This window comes from Canis lupus, chromosome 3 (assembly GCF_011100685.1).
Source record: "Canis lupus familiaris isolate Mischka breed German Shepherd chromosome 3, alternate assembly UU_Cfam_GSD_1.0, whole genome shotgun sequence".
Classification (NCBI taxonomy): domain Eukaryota; kingdom Metazoa; phylum Chordata; class Mammalia; order Carnivora; family Canidae; genus Canis; species Canis lupus.
Genome location: NC_049224.1, coordinates 13,388,671 through 13,412,424, shown reverse-complemented (window position 1 = coordinate 13,412,424; position 23,754 = coordinate 13,388,671). Strand labels below are relative to the sequence as shown.

Genomic DNA, 23,754 nt, shown 5'->3' with positions numbered 1-23,754 from the left:
TGGAGCATTTTGAGCTTTGCTAAAGACCACATGGGTAGTGTGACAGCTAAGAAAAGGAATGCTAGAGTAAGCTAGGTTGTCTGGCTGTGTCCTCATTCTCCTGTTTTAAGCAAATACACAGTGGATTTATTACCTGACAATGAGTGACAAAGGTTTATAAAAAGTACTGGCTCTCCTTGTTGAAGGAAAACTTAGTTGGTTATATATTGCTGACTGAAGCTTCTTATCCTTTGAGGCATCAGTAGGATTTCAACTGACCCCAAGTCTTTCCATATTGCTAGCTTAGATATTATTCTACATAGAAAATATTTTTATGAAAATGTCTAATTCAAGGAACAGTTTTCTCAAAGGCTTGAATGTCTTTGAATGTTCTATTTCATTGACCAAGAGTGAACACAATGCAGATCTCTCATCACTTGTTAGTTCTTGCCTATGTGTGCTCCTGATTGGCCTCAGCAGGCAACGGATCAGTGATGTACTGAGGGGGCCCTGGAGCTTCACTGACCATGGTCTCATTCCTTTGCCTGTCATTCTATCATTATGGCTGTACCCCTTTGAGTTTTGGAGGATTTGGGAGTGAGATTTCTTTTTTTATTTTTTTTTAAAGATTTTGTTTATTCATGAGAGAGAGAGAGAGAGAGAGAGAGGCAGAGGGAGAAACAGGCTCCATGCAGGGAGCCCGACGTGGGACTCGATCCCAGGTCTCCAGGATCAGGCCCTGGGCTGAAGGCAATGCTAAACCGCTGAGCCACCCGGGCTGCCCCGGGAAAAAGTACATGTATACTTGAAATTTTTGTCATTTGGCATCTTATCAAGGACTTGCTAAAATAGGTCCTGCATAGGGAAGAGGAGGAGATGGGAGGGAACTTGTGGGAGAAGAAATGAGTTAGAGCTCCCAGTTTTACTGTCCAGTCTTGATTCTGTCCCAAAAATTTACCAAAAGCATCACTCTTGAAAGGTGTTTGTGTGTAAAAAACAAAACAAAACAAAACAAAACAAATATATATATATATATAAATGATATATATGTTCACTTTTTTACCCCAGGAGTATCACAAATTTGAGAGTAAAATGTATTTTGAAACAGATATCAAGAAATGTGTTCAAATGGTTTCTGTCATTATTAAATCTGTCCTCTAATCAAATATAGGGTATGTGTGTGTGTGTCTTCACTTATACTGTTACTTTCTAGAGATGATGGGTGTGACAACAAAGAGGAAGGGAGACAATAATTTCTCCTTATTATTGGCCATTGCCTTTAAAATTTCTCCTGGCCTTTCAAACTGGCATGCTTCCCTCTGACTCTAAGTGGCTCATGTTTCAAAAATATTTTGAGAGAATTGTTCCAGCGTGTTTTCTATCCTATACTGAAAATCTCTGGTTATATGTTCTAGAAAAACTTGGTATGATTAATAAACAGGAAAGAAGGGTTCACAGAAAAGATCACCTGATAGACCTCTTTTCAGTTCCAGATCTGCTCTGTGACACTCTCTTTTCTTCATCCTTTCTGGAAATGCCTGAATTATACCCTAATGGTCAATGAACTCTTTGTGCTTTAAGGAGGGAGAGTTGAGGATCTGTTTGACTTTTGCTGAAGTTAGTCAATTAACACCTTGAGGTAGTAGCAGATGTTACTACCTGGAAGACATAATGACCTTTGATTTGAAAGAAGCCAGCCCTTTAAAGTTTTAGATAATTATGTTTGAGATAATTCACAGCTGCTCTGGGGCCTTTGCCTCTTTCATTGACACTAAGCCATATTTTAACTCATCCCCAGATGTACCAAGTCTATTCATTGACTCAATGAGTCATTAATTGCCTTTAAAGTTTCATTAGAAGCAGAGACATTGCTAAAGAGCTTCTATTAGTCACCCTTTGATCCATGTTCAGTTAGACATTTGAACAAGAATTGATAACGTAACCAATGATGTCAAAAAAGAGAGGCTAACGCAGGTATTGGATTCTCCACTGTCCAGGTCCAATAAATAATGAAAAATGTAAAGGACCTCTTGGAATGGCTTCCGGTCAGCCAGTGTGAGATGCTGCAGAGAGGTTAGATAATAGATTGTCGCAGATGATAGTTTGTGTGAGCTCACATGTTTGCCCTGTCTAGCCCTCCTTTCTGCGTCCTCATTTCTAGGTCATTTTTTGCTCTACCCCTTTCACATAAATAGCACATCTGCTCAAGACATAGAGTTTATTTTGAAGGACACAGGTAATTCAAAAGCTATTTATGTTCGGATACTACTTACCTAATTTAAATAGCCCAGCAATGATGAAATACTAGCATAGCATAATCTAAAATAGTTTGGCCTAGCTTATTATGTTGTTATGATGCACATTACAAGCTCATTTGCTGTAATTAATTAGTGGAGCAAGGATAGAGCCTCAGCTTTAATTGCTTCTATCTAACAAATGTTTTCGAGGAGAGTTCATTTATTAAGAGCAAACTGAGAAGAATATGTATGCAAAAAGCTCCTTTTGTTCTCTCTTCACTTTACATTTTTTTCAATGCTATTATTTAAAATAAAATTTTTAAAGGTCTAAATAGAAGCAAGTATTGTGTTTCTTTGCCAGCAGTGTTTTTTACTAAATTGACATTTCCTAAAATATCATCTTTACATGCAGTGTGTTTTCCTCCCAATGTTGCTGGCTGATCTTCATGCTTTAACTCTTTCAAATCCTTGGACTGTTGAGGGGCTAGAGTTGGGAGCAACAATGGGATGGAATTCCATTTTCTCCCTTGCCTTGTCAAGTCTCCAGAGCAAGGTGAGATGACAAGTATAATTTCACACTGTGAAAACAGCAATATGAAACCAATGGAATAGATAATACTGTGTGTTGATATCAGTCCCCTGAACTAGTATTATTATTTTTTATGGATATTCATTTTTATACTGTCAACATGCAAACAGTAATAGTTCTTTCATTATTTAGCTCTGAATAATTTTCAAGGTGACTTTTTACATATATTGTTTCCTTTAGTCATATTCCAAACACTGAAGCTGGCTGGGCAAAGTCCTGTTCCTCTTCCTTTACAAGTAATGGGACTGACATTGAAACACGCTAAGGGATTTGGCTGAGAGCATGTATCTGTGTTTAGTAGAGACTAGAAACAGACCTGGCCTTCTGATAGCTGGCACATATCCCTCTATACTATTGTTGTTAAAGATTTTAAACATATAGGAACTCAATGAAACAGATACCCACAAAGCCACCTCCTTAGATTTGATAAATGTTAGCCTTCTGTTTACTTGCTTCAGATCATTTTTTGTTTGAACGTTTGAAATCAAGCAGGCATTGTGAATGCATCTAATACTGTCCTTCCCCCATCTCTTTTCCATCCTTCTGCTCTCCCTTGAGAATCACCATAATCCTGAATTTGTTGGGAAGCCTTCCCATGAAACTTTTCAGAGTTTGTATTTATATATCCATGAACATATACAATATTATGTTATGCTTTAAAATTTAAATATGAGGAATCATATGTACCATTTTGCAACTTCAGTTCTGTCCTACTTCTTCAGTAGTATGTTCCCAAAATTTACTCCTATAAATCTAGTTCATTCATTTCAACAGGTACATAGTATTCTATTGTATGAATAAGCCATGTTTATTATTCCATTCTTTATTTATGGACATTTAGGTTATTGTCCATTTCTCCCTATTTCAAACAGTGCAGTAAAGAATATCTTTGTGCAAAAGAATATCTTTACTGCTTGGCAAAAGGTACAATAATTTCTCTTGGCCTGAAGGATGTACCTAGGAGTTTAATTAATATGCTATACTCATTTTCAAGTTTTCTAGGGGTCAGCATATCTCTTTCCAAAGTAGTAGTGCTAACTCGTTCTGCCACAAGCAACATATAAATTCTCTTTCCCTATATTTTTTCCAATAATTGGTGTTATCAGCTTCCATATTGTTCTCTCCTACTTCCCTAATTCCACTGGTGTATAATGATTCCTCCTTGTTTTAATTTGATCCTTATGTTTACCTGTCTTTCCCTATACTTAGTGGTCACTGAGATGTCTCTTTCAGCCAATTACCTGTTTATACTATTTGCTTTTTTTTCTGTTGAACTTTTTGCAGTAATCTAATTATGAGTAGGAATTTCATATATATTCTGGATATTTTAGCAATTATATCTTCTCCCAATCTGTGACTTGTCTCAACCTTGCCTATGGTGACTTTTTAATGGTACAAAAGGTTTTTATTACAATGTGCAATATGATTTATTAATATTTCCCTTGTTTTTGTAATATTCTGCCTTTTAAGAAATTCCCTAGACTGACATCATAAAGATATTCAACTATATTTTGAGAGGGCTTAAAGCTTTTTAGGTCTTTTTTTTTTAAAGATTTTATTTACTTATTCATGAGAGACAGAGAGAGACAGAGACACAGGCAGAAGGAGAAGCAGGCTCCCTGTGGGGACCCTGATGCGGAACTCGAACCCAGGACCCTGAGATCATGACCTGAGCCAAAGGCAGATGCTCAACCACTGAGCCACCGAGGTGGCTTTATAGGTCTTATAATCATTTTGAACTTATTTTTTGTGGATGTTGAGAGTTAGAAATCTACTTTTACTTTTCCCTTGTGGATAGCAGTTATCCCAGTGACATTTATTGACTAATCCATACTTCAACTTTTGACTTTTTTAAATTTAGTTTTTATTTTCTATCAAATGGCATGTACAAAATACAAATGCTCAAGAATTCTACAGTCTATTTTAGAAATGAAAACTAGAAGTTCCCTGCCATTATACCTCTTACCATTTCCTGCACCCCAAATATAAATGCTATTTTATTTCTTTTAGTCTTTGTAAAGTTAAAAAAAAAAAAAGAAAGACAAAAGAAAAGAAAAAACTCTTTGTCCCTTAATCATATGCTTGTGATAACAGCTCTTAATATGTCATATTGGGACATTAGTCTTTAAACTTTGGAAGTTGAGGGTGTTTGTTTCTGTTCTTCTAAACTAATGATACTGTAATGTTGGTTCAATAAATATTCCATATTTACATTATTTTCATTATGCAAACTATTTACAAATGATCTTTGTACTATACTTTAATTACTTTTTCTTTCCTGCACATTTTTGGGTTTGTTTTTCTTGGAGTTATGGTCTTATTTTATTCATATATTTATTTTTTATGATCTTATCATAATTTGCCCCAAGCTATCTCTTATATAAATCTCCTCTTATATTCAAACACTTCCATTTTCTGACAATATCGTCTTTTAAAAAATATTTTAATTGAGATATAATTGACATGTTACAAATTTGTTAGAGGGGTACAACATAATGATTCAATATTTGTATACATTGAGAAATTATCTCAATGTTAAGTTTAGTTAACATCCATCACCTCACATAGTTACAATTTTTTTCCCTTGGGATAAAAAATTTTAAGATCTATTCTCCTAGCAACTTTCAAATGTATAACATGGTATTATTCACTATAGTCACCATGCTGTACATTATATACGCATGACTTATTTATTTTATACCTGGAAGTTTGTACCTTTTGACTCCCTTCACCCATTTTGCTCATTCCCCAACTTTCCTACATATAAATGAGATTAAATAGTATTTATCTTTCTCTGCCTGACTCATTTCACTTAGTGTTCCCAAGATCTGTTCATGTTGTTATGAATGGCAAGATATTCCTTATTTATGACTAAATAATATTCCATTGTGTATGTGTACATTTTCTTTATCCCTTTATCCATTGTGAGTAATAGTGCAGTGACCATAGGGGTAATGTATCTTTTCAAATTAGTGTTTTCATTTCCTTTGGGTAAATACCCAGAAGTGGAATTGCTGGATCATATGGTAGTTCTATTTTTAATTTTTTGAGGGACCTCCATGCTGTTTTCCATAGAGGCCATACCAATTTACATTCCTACCAACAGTGCACAAGGATTTTCTTTTCTTCACGTCTTCTTAAACACTTGCTATTTTTTGTCATTTCAATAACAGCTATTCTAACAGACATAAGGTGATATCTATTGTGGTTTTGATGTGCCTGTATCATCAACAGGCACTTTTTAAAGATGGCTGTCTCAGAGCTCTCTGACCTGCAATCTGGACAAGTTGTTCTCTTGGAGATAAATAGCTGGTGTCTTGAGATCTCCTGTTTTCATCCTGGGAATTCCCTTTGCTTCCCTCTTGTATTAGATTGCTTGTTTTCTGGATCCCATTCTTCCTCTCTTTGCTTAATTCCCTTAATTCAGTGGAATATATTCATTAGTAGCTCCCTAAGAAAGAGTACATGTTAGATAAAGTTTTGGGGACCTTTAACACCTGAAAATATTCTTTCCATAACTTGACAAGGTATATGTTTTTAGATTATGTTCCTCAGATTACATTTTCCCTCAGAATTTTGAAGGCATTACGTCATTGTCCTACTTTCTAGTAATGCTCTTAAAAAGTCAGAGCCATTTTATCCCTAATCTTCATTAAGAGAGGACCGGAAATATAGAAGAATCTTCCTGAGCTGCAGAGCATGAGTCCCTTAATGCTAGTGTGGAGTAACAATGAAAGAATTTGGAAGAAACTAATGCATGGTCACTCTCTTCCTGCCTGGGGGAGGTGGGCAAGGGACACCTATAGGACCCCAGTGAGGAGAGAAGTCAGTAAGTGAGGATACATGATCTTCCTATGGGCCAAGTGAAAATAGATTTGTATGGTCTTCAAAGAATCTCCCCCAGGAACTACCTCCTAGGCCTGCAGACCCCAGCAGTAAGAGAGTATGGGTATACTTTTTGAGTCAAGATCTGGGGAGGTGCACAAGAAGTCAACTGGAAAGTGCACTGTTGCAGTATGGAGGCTCCAAGGTCAGGAGTCAATCCTCAAAGGGCCCTCAAATATAACCTTTGATTGCACAGTCAGATTTCAGCATGCACCATGGAGGGCTCAATGGAGATGTTCTCAGTCATACCAAGTTTGCCACATAAAGAACCACTTTGTAAACACTTTTGGAGGAACTACTCCAATGAGAAGAAAAATAATTCTAGGAGATACAACCAAAGATATGGAAAATAAGGATAATTAGATAAATGTACTAAAGGGTATTTTTTGTTCAAAAAAATTATCAGAGGCCAAAGGGCAAACAAACAAACAAACAGAAGCCAACAAAAACCTCTTACTATTCCAGACCTAAAATTCTAGGTAATTCTATGATGGGGAAAAGAAAAGTGTAAACTAAAGGGATGAGAGTGTATCGTAACAACACAGCCTTAAAATCTACAGAACATTATGATGATGTATGATTTTTTTCTTCACAAGAAATGGGGAAAATCCCCTCCTTATCTTGTACCAGGATGATTCAATGTCAGAAAATATCAATGGATTACAATATATTTGCAGTCTTAAAAATAAAAATCATATATTCATTTCAAGAACTACAGGAAAGTTATTTAATAATAGTAGGCAGCCAATGGTGAGTAAAGCAGTGGTATGCTGGAAATGTAATAAAAAATGACCCACTACCTCTTCCAGACACCTCTACCTTGAATAAAGGGTGTAAATGAAAATGGAAATTTTCTTTGTTTTGTTTTGTCTTAGATCAGGTTCTCTAGAAACAGAGAGTGACTATAGAATTCAGGGCAAATGTGTTTTTGAGGAGTATTCTTCAAAAAAAATCAATAGGGTTAAGGATAAGAAAAGTGGGAAAATGGAGCAAAGATATGATTTCAGGATACATGCCATGTAAGTGACACAATAGAACTGTGCTTCCTGGAGTCAGAGACTGGCCTCTTGCACCTTTGAAATCAGTTGATATATATGTAGTGGTAGTGGGGTGGTGGTGTCATGACTTCTCAGGAAAGTTGGCACCTGTCAGGTGAGGGCAATTCTCCTGAGAGAATTGTTTGGAAATCACTCATAGACAGCCTTCACAGCAGCTGAGAGGAGAATGTGCAGGCCCAGTAAATGAATGAGGGCAGGCTGGAGAGGAACAACTTAGCTTCTACCACACTAATTTATATATTAAACTGAAAATTCTAGTTTCTGGATCAAGATTGCATTTTACAACTTGAAGTGACTGTAGGATTTTTTTTCATATCACATTGAAGATTGCTTGTTTTTATCCCAAGGCAGAGGAAGATGTTCTCCAACTGAAAAGGACAGCAGAAGACAGAAAACAAAAACATTTGTTTTTTTTTTAAGATTTTATTTATTTATTCATGAGAGACACACAGAGAGAGAGAGAGGCACAGACACAGGCAGAGGGAGAAGCAGGGTCCATGCAGGGAGCCCAATGTGGGACTCGATCCCGGGTCCCTAGGATCACAGCCTGGGCTGAAGGTGGCGCTAAATCGCTGAGCCACCAGGCTGCCCCAAAACATTTGTTTTTGTTATTTGTTATTATTACATCCAATGAGTCCTACATGCTCGACATACTACATATGTATATACCTATTATACACATATGCATATGTACACACGTCATCACATTCCATGCCACACATACATGTTAGCACATATGTACACATATGTGTACCTGGATATTTCATCTACTGTCTCATATTCTATAGACTAGAAAAAAATCAGTGATATATTCTTACAATGATCTCATAAGTAGCTACTGTTAACATGGGTATTATATATGCATTAAGATCTAAATGACTGTTATTGCTAGAGTGAAAGTGTAGGTGATATTCATATTTTCTTTTTAGCATTCTACTTCTTTGAAATAAAGAAAGTTGAAAAGAGGGCACTTCTTTTTCTGCCAAAGATCTGGAAACACTTTGTCCCTGGATGGACTTTCAGCCAAAGGAGGATCTCCATAGGAATGGAAGAAATCACACGCTCTGCTCCAGGATCCTCCATTTGCCAGGTCACATTGCTTTACTTTGGATTTCTACCATCTGAGAGAAGGTCAGTCCAAAGACCTAAGACCTACCATGGTGCTGCAGATTGCTGAGCAACGCCAGGGAATATGTCCTCTTGTGTCTTTGCCAGGTAAGGATCTGAAGAGGAGATGTTTGCATCCCCGGTACCTCACATTTTGTGCCAAACCAGGACTGCACTGCAAGAAGTCTCTTTGCCAATTTTCCTTTATTAAAAAGATACTCCTCTCCATGCCCAAGAATAATATTATGGAAAAGGATAACCATTTAGCTGTGTTTGACCATGGTCCTAAGGAATTCAGCAGGATCCCACAGAATTCCAAACTACACATTTTTTAATTCATAAGCAAAGGATGAAAGGTACATCATTGGACATGATAATAGAAAATATGCAAATCTTTAGAATGCTTTACAGTGTCCCCAGAATGCAAAGCATCGATATCATGATGGATGTCATGTACCATGGTTATATACATAATATGCAAACATTATTCTCTGAGCAATAATAAAATATGCTTCTTTGGAAATTGTGAAAGCTGAGCTGACCATTAAGGATTTGGCATTTCATTTTGCTGTATGGAAAGACATTTAGCATGTGGTTTCACACCCAGTATTTGGGAGGTGGTCCAAGCTCAGTGGTCCTAGACATAGTCAACATCCGCTTCTTCTAGGATTTAGATAGCCCCACTAGCATTCAGAATCTCTGGGCACACACTGCACCATTATTTTAAAGCACATTTCTTGGTGCCAGACAACAGGCAAACACTAGTGAAGTTCCAGGGAGAGGCATGTTTATTTGTTTTCTGTGGTTCAGAAACCATTTCCGTTTGCTTGAATAAGACAGTGTCTAAAAGCAACTTCCTTTCTTTTCCCATGGCTCCTTGAAATGGCAAATTATTAAAATTATCAGGACTACTGGCATGAGAATGAATGAGAGGTGATCTCATTTTGGAGGAGGCACTGAGCAGAAGAAAAGATTTGAAAAATTAACATAAATCCATTCTATGGGACTCAAGGTTGGGTTTTTTGGGTGATTGGTAATTCCTCTCTTCCCTCCCTTGATAAACACACACACACACACACACACACACACACACACACACACACACCCCTTGGTTACTACATCATAAAGATGATTCACCTCGGGAATTCAGCCCATATCACTACTCAGGAGAGGTCATAAATGAGAAGAAAACAATGAACAATGAAGTAGAATTAACAAACAAATGAAGTTGCTGAAAAGAAAACTTTGTTTATAGGTGGCTCTCTGAGTACAGAGAGATCTGGTATATCGATACTAGATTGCTAATTAGAAAATCTGGAGTCTAACCCCTGCTCTGACACCCATGTGAGTTTGGATGAGACCCATAATCATACCAAGCCTCAGTTTCCATTTCTATAAAATGCTGAAACTAGTTGCTTTGCTTACTCCAAAGAATTATTGCTAAGTGTCGAATAAGAGAACATGTGAAAATATGTTATGAACTACAAAGCACTTTACTAATATACCAGTAGAACATGAATATGTTAAACCTAAAGATTGAATTGGTTTTCTTAACTTTGTCCCTTCCTATTTGTTCCCTGTGCCATGAGGCCCTCATCATCTCAGTTCCTACTCAAAACTGGTCTCCTATCTCCAGTCCCATACTTCAAAATCTTTTCAGTCTCTTCTGTAATTGAAAGCTGGTAAATCTCCCTAAATTACCATTTTCCTCGGCAATGTCTTAACTCTTGGAAGCCACTGAAATCCCATGTGGTATTTTAAAATAATAAAAATAAGATGCTATGATAAAGGCATAATGTGGGCGCTAATGTAATCTAGATATCAATTTAGATCTCTCTGTTGCTTGAGAATCAGGGATCTAAATAAGTTGGTTCCTATTCCCGATTCCATAGCCCATAATTGGTCAAAATAATGTCACATACATTATTGAGAACATGCTTGCTAAAGATTGCTAAATTGATCTGGGCCTTCCCCCCCACCCCCCCCAAATGATAGAAACTCAACTTAATGGGATTTCTGGGTGGCTCAGTGGTTGAGTGTCTGCCTTTGGCTCAGGATGTCATCCCAGAATTTTGGGATCAAGTCCCACATCGGGCTCCACCCTGGGGAGGCTGCTTCTCCCTCTGCCTGTGTCTCTGCCTCTCTCTTTCTCTCTGTGTCTCTCATGAATAAATAAATAAATAAAATCTTTTTTAAAAAAAGTGAATCTATTTACTTTTAAAAGATATATATATATATATATATATATATATATAAGATTTTATTTATTTATTCATGAGAGACACAGAGAGAGAGAGAGAGAGAGGCAGAGACACAGGCAGAGGGAGAAGCAGGCTCCATGCCCGGAGCCTGACGCGGGACTTGATCCTGGGTCTCCAGGATCACGCCCTGGGCTGAAGGCGGTGCTAAACCGCTGAGCCACCCAGACTGCCCTAGATTCACTTTTATAACTGAAAAATGGAAAAGAAATATGGCTTCAGGCATGGCTAGATCTAGTGATTCAAATTGTATCAACAGAATTCTGCCTTTTTCTTTTTGCTCTAGTTTCCCTCTGTGTTGTCTTCACTTGAAGACAGTGTCTCTTCATATGATAGACATGCTAATGAATGATTAATTAAGATTTATTAGCAGTTAATTACTGCTACAATTTAAAAAATAAAATAAAAATGGTTTAAACAAGATATTTGTTTCTCACTTATGGGTCTAGATGTAAATCATATAGACAACTATGTCCTGTAAAGTCTTCAGATACCCATTCTTAAAAGTGTGAATGGCCATCTCTCAATCACCCTTTGGTGATTGGTAATACCAGAAAGTATTACCATTGGTAACACCAGGAAGGGTTTTTATTTTCCATGACTCTTTTGGGTAAATATTCATCATTGCTACAACCTAACCACATGTTGTCTTTTTTAAAATCATTGTGAAGTTATTATAACCTTAGGAATATTTCCTAAATCTACTATTTAGAAAACTGCTATTTTTATCAGGTTAGTGCTTTCAACTTTGGCTGCTACACCTTAGAATCATCTGAAGGATCTTAAGAAAAAAATGGATTCCAAGATTCCATTGTGGACCAATTAAATCAGAATATCTAGGCAATAGGGCCTGGTTTGTTTGTTTGTTTATTTAATTATAGGTTTGGGGGCACCTGGGTGGTATAGTCAGTCGTGTCTGACTTGGTTTTGGCTCAGGTCATAATCTCAAGGTCATGAGATTGCGCCCTGTTTCAGGCTCTGTGCTTAGGACTCTCTCTTCCTGTCCCTTTTCCCTTCCCTGACTGTACTTGCTTTCTCTCTAAAATAAATAAATAAATAAATAAATAAATAAATAAATAAATAAATAAATAAATGTAGGTTCATCACACTGGTCTCCATATGCAGCTAAGATTAATATTGTTTGAGGTCTATGTGGACTAATTGGTCTTCCCTAAACAAAATTTGTCCAAAATGGAGTAAGAAAGACAGAATGACTTTGTCTTGTATCTGGTCACATATAGGACTTAGGTATTCTCTAATGTCTCCATCATCTGCAGATGTAAGAACTCCAAGCATCTTCCTAGTCATGGGTTTTTGGACTCACTCTCAAGAAGGATCCCAATTCCCTGTCCTCCCCATGTCTCTGACCCTTTGACTGGCAGGGCGTATTCTGTTGTTTGGACCCTGTGGCTCATCTTTGCTCATGAATAGTCTTATCATAATTTCCATTTTGTCTAGACTAAAGCTCAGGGCAGCACACACTGTTTAACAATTGAAAGAAATATCCTGAGCTCAGACCTGCCCTAGGACACTCTTCTAAAGCTCCCATTTGCCTTAATATATGTGCAGAGGCCCCTTGCAGCCTAGAGTTTGGCATTATACCAAGCAACTATCTTTTGCTTATCCAGTGTCATAAATTCATCAGTAAGCCTATTTATTTAACTTGGTTTCTTTCTCAAATGACTTCACAAAATGTTAGTAACTGAAAGTCAGGTTCAGAAAGAATTTATGTTTATGGTCAGGCATTTTCAATGACAGAAATCTGGTTACTGAAACATCTGTGTCTTTCCATCCCTTTTCTTCAGCCATTATTTAGAAGGCACCATATTTGACTCCAATGAAAATGTGAGGTGCCAGTTTAGAGGCGGAATCTGCACCAGCTGTTAGGAGGGACATGAGAATCACATAGTTACCTGCTATAGCTATTACTTCTAGTCTACAAGGAATGAGCTTAGTGTTTCACTAAGAAGAAAAGGAAAGAAAGAGCAGGGGTTGGTAATAAAGGATAGCATGATATCCTTACAAAAATGTTTGGGTGTAGCTGGTGAGGAAGAAAGATAAAGTTGATCCACCCATCACCGTCGGGGACTGAGTCCTGCAAAATAACTATTGACTGGATTATTACCTTCTTTCTCATTGCAGTTGTAAATCAAATCCTGGGTTAGGTGAGTTCAGATACCTCTAACCTCTCAGGAACACTGGAGTGCTAATAGTCAGGTGTCTAGTTGCCCATGTTTTACTCATATGCCACAGCACCCCCACAGCTAACCAGTAGAGGGTTAAGCTTTTGCTGAGTTCCCGTGTTAAGGGTGATGGTGGGCTCTGTTCTGGGCCTACCAAGAACTGCCTCTAAGGAGCCAGGTCCTCCATTGAGGCAGTCTGGTGGGGAGAGAGTCTGTCTTTGAAGCCTGATCTACAGTTTCCTTGCAGTTTCATTCCAGGGGACGAATGAAAAATGCCTAACAATGTGTAAGAGGGGCTCAATAAATGATATCCGTAGGAAGGGAAGATACCAGGAGGGAAATCATAAACACAAAGTGGGTGCTGAGACAACAAACATATCAGCAGGGGAATTTAATTTAGGAAGTGATCCAAGAGAAAAGAAAGCTGACAAAGGTTGACAGCTGTGGTTGTAGAGAAGGATGTGAACTTACTCATTTTTTTTTCTCTTGCATCAATCTTCATGAAAAGTGGAAATGGGCTGATTCTGATGGCAGTAATCTTGGACTACCCATAATCTAGTCTCTTTGCACAAGTCAGCAAAGAGTAGTACTATAATGGACCTGGATCTTTCTAAATATGACTGTTTATACTATTATTAAATAATGTACTGTTTTGAGTCCTGGTTTCCTCACTCATAAAGAGAGTGAGATATACCTGTCCTTTTCTCTGGGGTTTTCAAAGCTCAAATGCAGTAGTGTTTATCCATTTTTATTTATCTCATTTGTTCATTTAACAAATATCTATTGTCTACTATGCATCAAGCACTGTTCTGGGTGCTGGAGATATAGAAATGAACAGTGCAGGATAACATCCTTGCTTTTATGGAGCTTACATTTTAGCAGTAGGCAAAAGATAATAAGGAAATAAGCAAATAAATGTCCAACATATCAGGTATCAACAATTGCTATGAAGAAAATACATAGGTAAAGGGGATAGAATTACTGAAAAAGCTTTGTAAACTATGAAGAACTACGCAAAATTAAGATTTTACCCTATTTCAAACTCGACTGAATAATAGGATTAAGTTCAAGGTCTTTGGCACTGGAGAGTGCATTTGACATTTTCAAACAAGAGGAATTTCTGTTATTGCTCATTACAAGATCAGCCTTTTTTAAAAGGCCCCATTTTCCCACCTTCTCTTAAGTCCTTATATTGGCCTGAGGCTTCTTGGAAATGACTCATCCTCTTTAAAATAGAGGGAAATTTAAGTCAGCATCAGAAATATCTAGGATTTGAGTGTTTTCTAAATCTTAATTCTAATCTTTATGTCTATGGAAAGATCTTTTTCTTATTTTGCCTAATCCCCATTTTGGGAAATAGGAGCACTCTTCTTTTTCCTTTTCTTTCTTTTTGTGAACTCCTCAGTGCTTTATTTTGTTTTTATGTCTGTTGAAGATAGAATCATATTATCTTTATAGGTGCTACGTATTGAATATTAATCTTCAATAGAGATTACACTCAGTTCATTTAATGTAATTTCTTGATTAATGTTAAAAGCGTACTTCTCAAACATTTATGACTGTCTCTAAATGGAAGGCATGTCTTTGAATAGAAAGAATAGCAAATCACTATTCTTTCACCAGTGTGGGCACAACTGAATTAAAAGTGAAGCTAGAAGCCAGATGCAGTTTTTATTTTAACACGGTAATAGAGCACTCTCACCCAAGAGTCTGAGTGCTAGCAACTCCACCTGGAAGGATTGCTTCCATATAATATAAATTGCCTTTAGGCATAAGGTAATAGATTCTAATTATTTTTGATATTCATTCCATTAAGCTGAACTACTTTAAAATGGAACTCTCCTACATTAAAACTCAGTAGTAACTGTTCATAATCTCTTGTTATAAGATACTTTAAATGCTTTTTAGACACTCTCTAGTTTCCACAAGGTAGGTGACCAACAGAAATATTTCCCAAGCTTATTTAACAGTGACAAGACATTACCTTTTTCTCAAAGGTCAAGGAGGGGTTGATGGCTAGATGCTGTGAACAACTCCGATGCAGAAGTCTTCCTTTACTTGCTTCCTGGACTCAAAGAACAAATATTAAGAATCGATAGAGGATTTTATAAAAGGATGTGCCCTTAAAGTGAGGTGCAGAATATGGACTATAATTGTGACTTTGAAAATATGAGGCTTTGTACCACTATTCAATATTATTAGCTTTAAATTGTCCTCAAAGTTTAAATCCAGGGATTTTTCTCTATGTTTATTTCTCCAAATATTTTTGATTTGTATGAACTAGAGAAGACCCCTGCATTTTTATTTTTAAAAATTGCTAAGAAGGCTAAAAAAAAAAAAAATTAAGATAGCATTGAGATCCTAAAACTGAAATCCAATTTAATAGTCTCAGTGTGAGGGTGAGGACTTTTTAAAGCAACAGTTCATTATCACTTCCCTGTCTTCAATTTATTCTTTTGTTTTTTAATGGAATTAAAGGTTTTATTTTTTGCCGTTTGTTAAAAGAAAATAAAGTTCTACATGATATGAACACCAAAACAAACACTCATTTAATTAGGTATTTAAATATTCACTAAAACATTATCTATTTCTTTCTAAAATCCTACTTAAAAAAATCAATTACTTGCTTTGAAAAGTAGACTTTTTTAAACGTTTGTGTGTGTTGTAATTTCCAGTATGAAACTTGCCTTTTTAAATTAAAACTGAGGATCAGAGACAAATGACATGTTGCATTTTTTTCTTTCTTAGTTTGCCTACCTTTCCTCTCCAGTCTCAATAGGCTGTGTCTTTGTGCACCTGAAGAAGACAAACTTCTTTTTTTGAATAAAGCTATTCTATACAACTTGCTGGCATAAGTGAGAGGAATTCTCTTAGGCATGCTCTTTTTTCCTCCATTTCCTCCCACTATCTTGACCAGAGGTTCTCTCTACCCATACTCCAATCTCATAATCTGAAAAGAAAAAGAAAACATTGTTCCAGCTCATTCTGGTTTGAAATAGGCCTTTGAGCTCTATTTACAAAGAGTCATTTCCATGACAATATCAAAGCCCTCAATTTCTATTCGGTGTTATAAAGAGGAAAATCTCTCATTCAAGTGACCCTTCAGACCTGTATTTTTTCCAAGGTGTGAGATCAGATGTGAAATGAGCCCATAAAGAAACTGGTTGGGAAAAACCAATAACTACACCCTGGGATTCTTTCCTGGGGTGTTAACAGTTCCATGTAACCCTCGGTTCTATTTGCATTAGTCCTCTGTTGAATATAAGAATTAGAGAAAGCACTTTAAATAAGGAAATTGAAACTTTATCCACTTCTATTCTATATTCTATTGAAAGTCTAAGGACATTTGATAAAATCAAATCACATTTGTATAGGTAGTGGCACTTCCAAGAGATTAAAAAATGCAAATAAATAACTAAGGAATTTGCAAGATGAGTATTTAAAGTGCAGTCATATCTGCTGTCTCTTTAATGCTGATGAAAGCCATCCTGCAAAAGGAACTTCAGTATTTTCGGTAGCCTTAGAAACAGGAAACTTTTTTATGGTGAAATTATGAATACAAATTCTGCTTTTGGTATTTTTCAAAACACTGGAGATAGTGAAATAAGACATAAATATGCTAAACTTTAGAAATATTCACTTTTCCAAAAGCTGTTCTGAGTTTCCGATGGAATTTTATTCCTTTTCTTATTTTGTAGGAAGGATTTTGGCTATTAAACTGCAGAGTGAATCTGACTGTTAAGATCAAGAAAATCTTGGATACACGTTGAATTAATGCTATAAACTTTCTTATATGTCTTCAGATGCTTTGGAGGAAATTAAATAGACAAGGGGACTGATTCCCATCCAATCTACTGCCATTTGTGAAGTAAAAATTACCTTTGAACACAGAGCTTCATAGTAATTGCATAATTATTTTTGTTTTCTCATCAATGCCAGCCTGCTACAAGTGAGGTACAGCAGTCTGAAAAGAAGTAATCTGAGATGGAATTCTAACAAATTAAAAAATATTTCCTGCAGCCACCCCTCTTCTTTCTGATTTGTAAAAAGCCATTTCAAGAATTTATGGTGACACTGTAAAAAAAGTAAACTAAAGATCAATATCTCTGATGAATGTAGATGCAAAAACCCTCCACAAAATTCTAGCAAACTGAATCCAACAATACATTAAAAAAAATCATTCTCCTCAATCAAGTGGGATTTATTCCAAAGATACAAGAGTGCTTCAATATTTGCAAGTCAATCAACATGATACATCACATCAATAAGAGAAAGGATAAAAACCATATGATCATTTCAATGGATGCAGAAAAATTATTTGATAAAGTACAACATCCATTCATGATAAAAACTGTCAACAAAGTAGATTTAGAGGGAACATACCTCAACATCACAAAGGCCAAAATGAAAAACCGACAGCTAATATCATACTACATGCAGAAAAACTAAGAACTTTTCCTCTAAGATCAGGAATAAGACAAAGATGTCCACTTGTACTCTTTATTCAACATAGTACTGGAAGTCCTAGCCACAGCAATCAGACAACAAAAAGAAATAGTGCTTGCTTCTGCAGCACATAATTTAAAGAATTTGAACAATGCATGGAAGATTGGCATGGCCACTGTGCATGGAAGACATACAAATTTGTGAAGTGTTCCATATTAAAAAAAAAAATCAGCCAATCAATAAAAGACATCCAAATTGGTAAGGAAGAGGTAAAATTTCCACTATTTGAAGATGATATGATAGTGTATATTGAAAACCATAAAGAATCCACCAAAAAGCTACTAGTACTGATAATTCAGTAAAATCATAGGGCACAAAAATTAATATACAAAAACCAGTTGCATTTCTATATAATAATAATGAAGTAGCAGAAAGAGAAAGTAATAAAACAATCCCATTTACACTTGCACTAAAAAGAACAAAATACCTAGGAATAAACTTAACTAAGGAGGTGAAAGGACCTATGCTCCAAAAACTATAGAACACTGATGAAAGAAATTAAAGATGACATAAACAAATGAAAGATGTTCCATGCTCATGGGTTGGAAGAACAAATATTGTTAAAAAGTCCATTCTAGCCAAAGCAATCTATAAATTTTAATGTAATCCCTATCAGTATTTTTCACAGAACTAGAACAAATGATCCTAAAATATGTATGGAACCACATATTTTAAAGCCCAAAGAACCAAAGCAATCTTGAAAAAGAAAATCAAAGCTAGAGGTATCACAGTCCCAGGTTTTAAGATGTACTACAAAGCTGTAGCAATCAAAACAGTTTGGTGCTGGCACAAAAATAGACACATAGGTCAATAGAATAGAATATAGAGCCCAGAAATAAATCCATGGTTTTATGAACAATTAATCAATCACAAAGGAAGCAAGAAGATACAATGGGGGAAAGGCAGTCTCTTCAACAATGGTGCTGGGAAAACTGTACCACTTTCTGATACTATGCATAGAAATAAACTCAAAATGGTATAAGGACCTAAATGTGAGACCTGAACCATAGAATTGCTGGATGAGGTATGCCTGGGTGGCTCAGTGACTGAGCATCTGCCTTTGGCTCAGGATGCGATCTTGGGGTCCTGGGATCGAGTTCTGCACTGAGCTCCTTGCAGGGAGCCTGCTTCTTCCTCTGCCTATGTCTCTGCTTCTCTCTGTGTCTCTCATGAATAAATAAATAAAATCTTAAAAAATAAAAATAAAATTCCTAGACAAAAACATAGGCAGTAATCTCTTTAATATAAGTTGTAGCAATACTTTTCTAGATATGTCTCCTCAAGCAAGAGACTCAACAGCAAAAATAAACTATTGAGACTACACCAAAATAAAAAGCTTTTGCACAGTGAAGGAAAGCATCAACAAAACAAAACAAAAAAAAACAACTTAGTAAATGGGAGAATGTATTTGCAAATGATGTTTCCAATAAAGGTTTAATACCCAAAATATATAAAGATTTATACAACACAACATAAAAACCCCCAAAATAATCCAATTAAAAATGAGTAGAGGGTTACCCAGCTGGCTCAGTTGGTTAATTGACTGGGTCTTGATTTTGGCCCAGTGCCTTAGAATTGAACTCCACATCAGGCACTGTGCTCAGGGGGCAGTCTGTGTGAGAATTTTTTCTCCCTCTGCTCCTCCCCTTGCTCTCTCTCTTTCTCTCAAGTAAATAAATAAATAAATAAATAAATAAATAAATAAATAAATCTTTTTTAAAAAATGAGCAGAGGAACTAAAAAGACATTTTCTTTTTTTTTAAATTTATTTATGATAGTAACAGAGGGAGAGAGAGAGAGGCAGAGACACAGGCAGAGAGAGAAGCAGGCTCCATGCACCGGGAGCCCGACGTGGGATTCAATCCTGGGTCTCCAGGATCGCGCCCTGGGCCAAAGGCAGGCGCCAAACCGCTGCGCCACCCAGGGATCCCAAAAGACATTTTCTAAACAAGGTATACAGATGACCAATAGAAACATGAAAAGATCAACATCACTCATCATCAGGGAAATGCAGATCAAAAGCACAATGAGATGTCACCATACACCTGCCAAAATGGCTAAAATCAAAACCAACAAGAAATAACAAGTGTTAGTGAGAATGTGGAGAAAAAGGAATCTGTTTGTGTTGTTGATGGAAATGCAAGCTGGTGTAGCCACTGTGGAAAATGTTATGAAGATTCCTCAAAAAATTAAAAACAATTACCATATGATCCAGTAATTTCACTTCTGGGTATTTACCCAAAGAAAATGAAAACACTAGTTAGAAAAGATATATATACCCCCTGGTTATTCCAGCATTATTTAGAAAAGCAAGCTATGGAAGCTTGCCCACATATCCACTGGTAGATGGATGGATAAGGAAGATGTGGTATATATACACAATGAAATATTACTCAGCCATAAAAAAAAGAGTGAAATCTTTCCATTCGCAGAAACATGGATGGACCTAGAGGGTATAATGCTGAGTGAAGAAAGTCCATCAGAGAAAGACAAATACCATGTGATTTCACCTGTGTGTCAAATTTAAGAAACAGAACAAATGAACAAAGAAAAAAGATACAAACAAACAAACAAAGCCCATACTCTTAACTATACAGAACAAATTGGTAGTTGTCAGAGGGAAGGCGAGCGAGTTATGTGTGAAATGAGGGGATTAAGAATACACTTGTGATGAGCAGTGAGCAATGGATACAAGTGTTGAATCATTACGTTGTACACCTGAAGCTAATATAGCACTGTATGTTAACTATAGTTGGGTAAAAAATTTCTGAGCAGTGATATAGCTACATAGTATGAAGTGATAAAATAGTAATTATATAAATATTAGTAGATTAATATTAACTCCAAAGTCTATGTATTAAAATAATAAACTTCTGCTTAAGATTTTCAGATTATGTTAATCTTAATATATGTATATATATTTATATGAACTATCTCATTTTCCAAAGGATGAGGAAACTTTGGGTATAAGACTATGTTACAAGGACAAGTAAAATACTGTACCTTTCTTTGGCTGACTCCATTTGTATGGCTTGGGCAACTCACAAGAAGGGTTGACTTCTTTTGACTTGGTTTCTCTCTTAAAAACATGGATAAAGAGACCCTTGGCTAACAATCACAAATGTTCAAGCCTCAAAGTTAAATTTTCCTTCTGGTAGTTGTAACTAGATGAGAATGAGGAAATAGGATAGATGAAGAATATTTTATAAAATGAAGACATGTAAGGTTTTCTCTTAGAGCTGGTTAATTAGTCTGCCTTTTCCCTTATGTCTGGTCCGAGAAGTTTTGCAGTCAATACTTTAGACTGCAGAGCCCACTGTGTGGTAAGAAATTTTTCATTTTAGCTGTCATGTTCCATCTCACTGCTGCTGCCATGACACACTGCTCAGTTTTGGAGGTATGTTTTTAATTATTATTTTTAAAATCTTAGAGTATTTTGGACATAGTAGGTACTTATTAGAATTGATAATGATGGTGAATTTTTTTCTCCTTCTATGTTATACATTTGATATTTCTGTAGTAAATATTTTTCTCAAAATATTTTAAATTTGCCTTCTGTTCGAAAAGGAGACCACTTTATTGGCAAACATGTGCTTAAGGGTAGTGAACACAGGTTTTGGAGTCAGGAATTTCAACCCTGGCTTTACTAAATATTCTTGGGTAAGTTATTTAACTTTTCTGACTCTGAGATTTCACATGTGAAAATTGTAAATAGTAATGCACAAATCTCAGTTTTTTTTTTTGGAGACAAATGAGATGAAAAAATGTGCCTAGTATATAGTGCTTAACATACAAGTGATTTATTTTATTATTGTTATTCTTAATAGAAGTAAGACTCTACAATATAATTCTGTTTAAAACCTTTGAAGATTTTTTTTTAATTGAGTTGACTAGGGGCACCTGGGTGGCTCAGGCAGGTAAGTCTCTGACTTTGGCTCAGGTTATGATCTCAGGGTCCTGGGATCAGGCTCCCTGCTCCTGAAGGAGTCTGCTTGTCCTTCTCCTTCGGTCTCTGCCCCTTCCCCTATTTGTGCTCTCTCTCTAAAATAAAATACAATTTACAATTAAAAAGATAAAATGAAATCTCTAAAAAAATAAAATAAATTGAGTTGACTAAGTGAAGTGACCAAATGGATTAAATTTCCAAATTGTTTTATTTCATGTAGATAAAATTAGTGACATTTTTGTCTTCTACTTCAAGCATTGGTTCAATTTTTATCAGAATCCTTGGGTAGTGTGTATTTTGGACATGTGTGAAAGAAATACAACCTATACTGTCTTTCTGTGTCTTAATTTAGCTTAAGCCTTTATTGTGCTATTTGCATTTTACTTACCTTTCCAGGATTATACACAGGTTTGGGGGCTTACACAATACCAGGGCACAGAGGTGAGAGTGGACAAATGCTCCGTTAGTCATTGGTACACAGAAGTTGCTGCTAGTAATTCTTTGGACACAGATCAGGAAAAACTCTATTCTCCTTGCCAGGTCCTAAGTTAGTTGGTTATTTTCATTAAGTGATGAGTGGAAGGTTAGGATTTTAGGAAACAGACATTAATCAGAAGGGTTTTTTTTTTTTTTTTATAGCAATACCCCTTATTTTCCATTGAAAATAAAATTAAATAAAAATCAGATATATCCACAATGGCTTCCCAGTGCTTTACTGATGAGGTTTCATGTTTCGTTTTTTTGGTGTAAGCAACAAAGATGAATCTTTCCATATCCCTATGATGCCTTGTCTTTGGGAAATGAACAAAAAGTTCATTCAGAGTTAAGTTCAAAAAACACTGCTTCCTTTAGACGGTGGTAGCCAGCCTTCAAGGTGGTGCCTAATGAGGCATTCCTTCTGGCATTCTTGTTCTTGTATGATCTTCTCCCATAATCAGTAGATTTGATCCATATAACCAATAGGATCTTGGAGGAAATAACAATGTGCAATTTCTGAATGTTAGTCATAAAAGAGATTGTGGCGTCTGCCTTCTCTTCACTATCTGTCTCCCCAGGAAAGCCAGCCACCATATTTTGAGAATCCTCAAGCAGTTTTGTGGAGGAGAGGAACTGAGACCAATTGGCAATAGCCACAGTGAACTTGTTTGTCCTGTAAATGACCTACCTGGGAAGTCAGATCTTCCAGACTTAGTCAAGATGTTACATGAGTGTAGTCTTAGCTGACATTTTAACTCAGGAGAGAACCTGAACCAAATTGACAGAGCTAAGCCACTCTGAAATTCTTGACCTACAGAAACCATGTGAGATAAATAATTATTATAAGTTTAAGCCATTAAGTTTGGAATAATTTGTTATTGCAGCAATAGATAACTAAAATACAGGCATATAAGAATTCTTATGAATAGATGTAAAGGCTTTGTCAATAATCCCTTGCTTCCCCCTGCCCCCTTTGTAATATATACACATTACTTTTTGGGAACAGAATGGTTCGAGTTTTGTGGTCTTGCACTCTGCAAATGACATTCCATCTTCACAAAGTTCATTTTTTTCCCCAGAAGAAAGATTGAATGCATGTCAAATGACCAAGAGGTTTAGTCAGCTGAGTCAGGACAGTCTAAAATTCTCCTATTTGTGTCCACCTGGCTCTCTTAGCTTCTCTATCTCCTTTTATTTCTGTGCCAATCTTGGTGGAGTTGAGTGGGTGGGGTACAGGAAAATTTTTGCTGTTTCTGTGTCAAGCTTTGGGAGTAAGGAAGCATGAGAGACTCTGGGTTTTCTTTATTCTCATCTGCTTAAATTCACCACAATTATGTCTTCTCCCTAAGGGTCCTGGCCCCATTATGTCTTCCATGTAGGGCTTTCCAAAATCTCTATAATCACCAATTAGAGAACTTATTTCTAGTCTATATGTGTGTCTGGCAGAGGTAGTAGGTGGAGGTGACAGATATGGTACCTTTCTTTCTTCATTTCTTCTGAGTATTTTGTCTCTACCCCAGATATTGTCC

At 36.3% G+C, this 23,754-nt stretch overlaps 1 non-coding gene across 1 annotated transcript; it reads left to right on the top strand.

Annotated features, from left to right (window-relative positions):
- Positions 1 to 17,853: 17,853 nt before the first annotated feature.
- On the top strand, positions 17,854 to 17,962 carry LOC119871326. Its single transcript, XR_005357438.1, has one exon. It is a non-coding gene; the product is annotated as a U6 spliceosomal RNA (small nuclear RNA).
- The last annotated feature ends 5,792 nt before the right edge of the window (positions 17,963 to 23,754 follow it).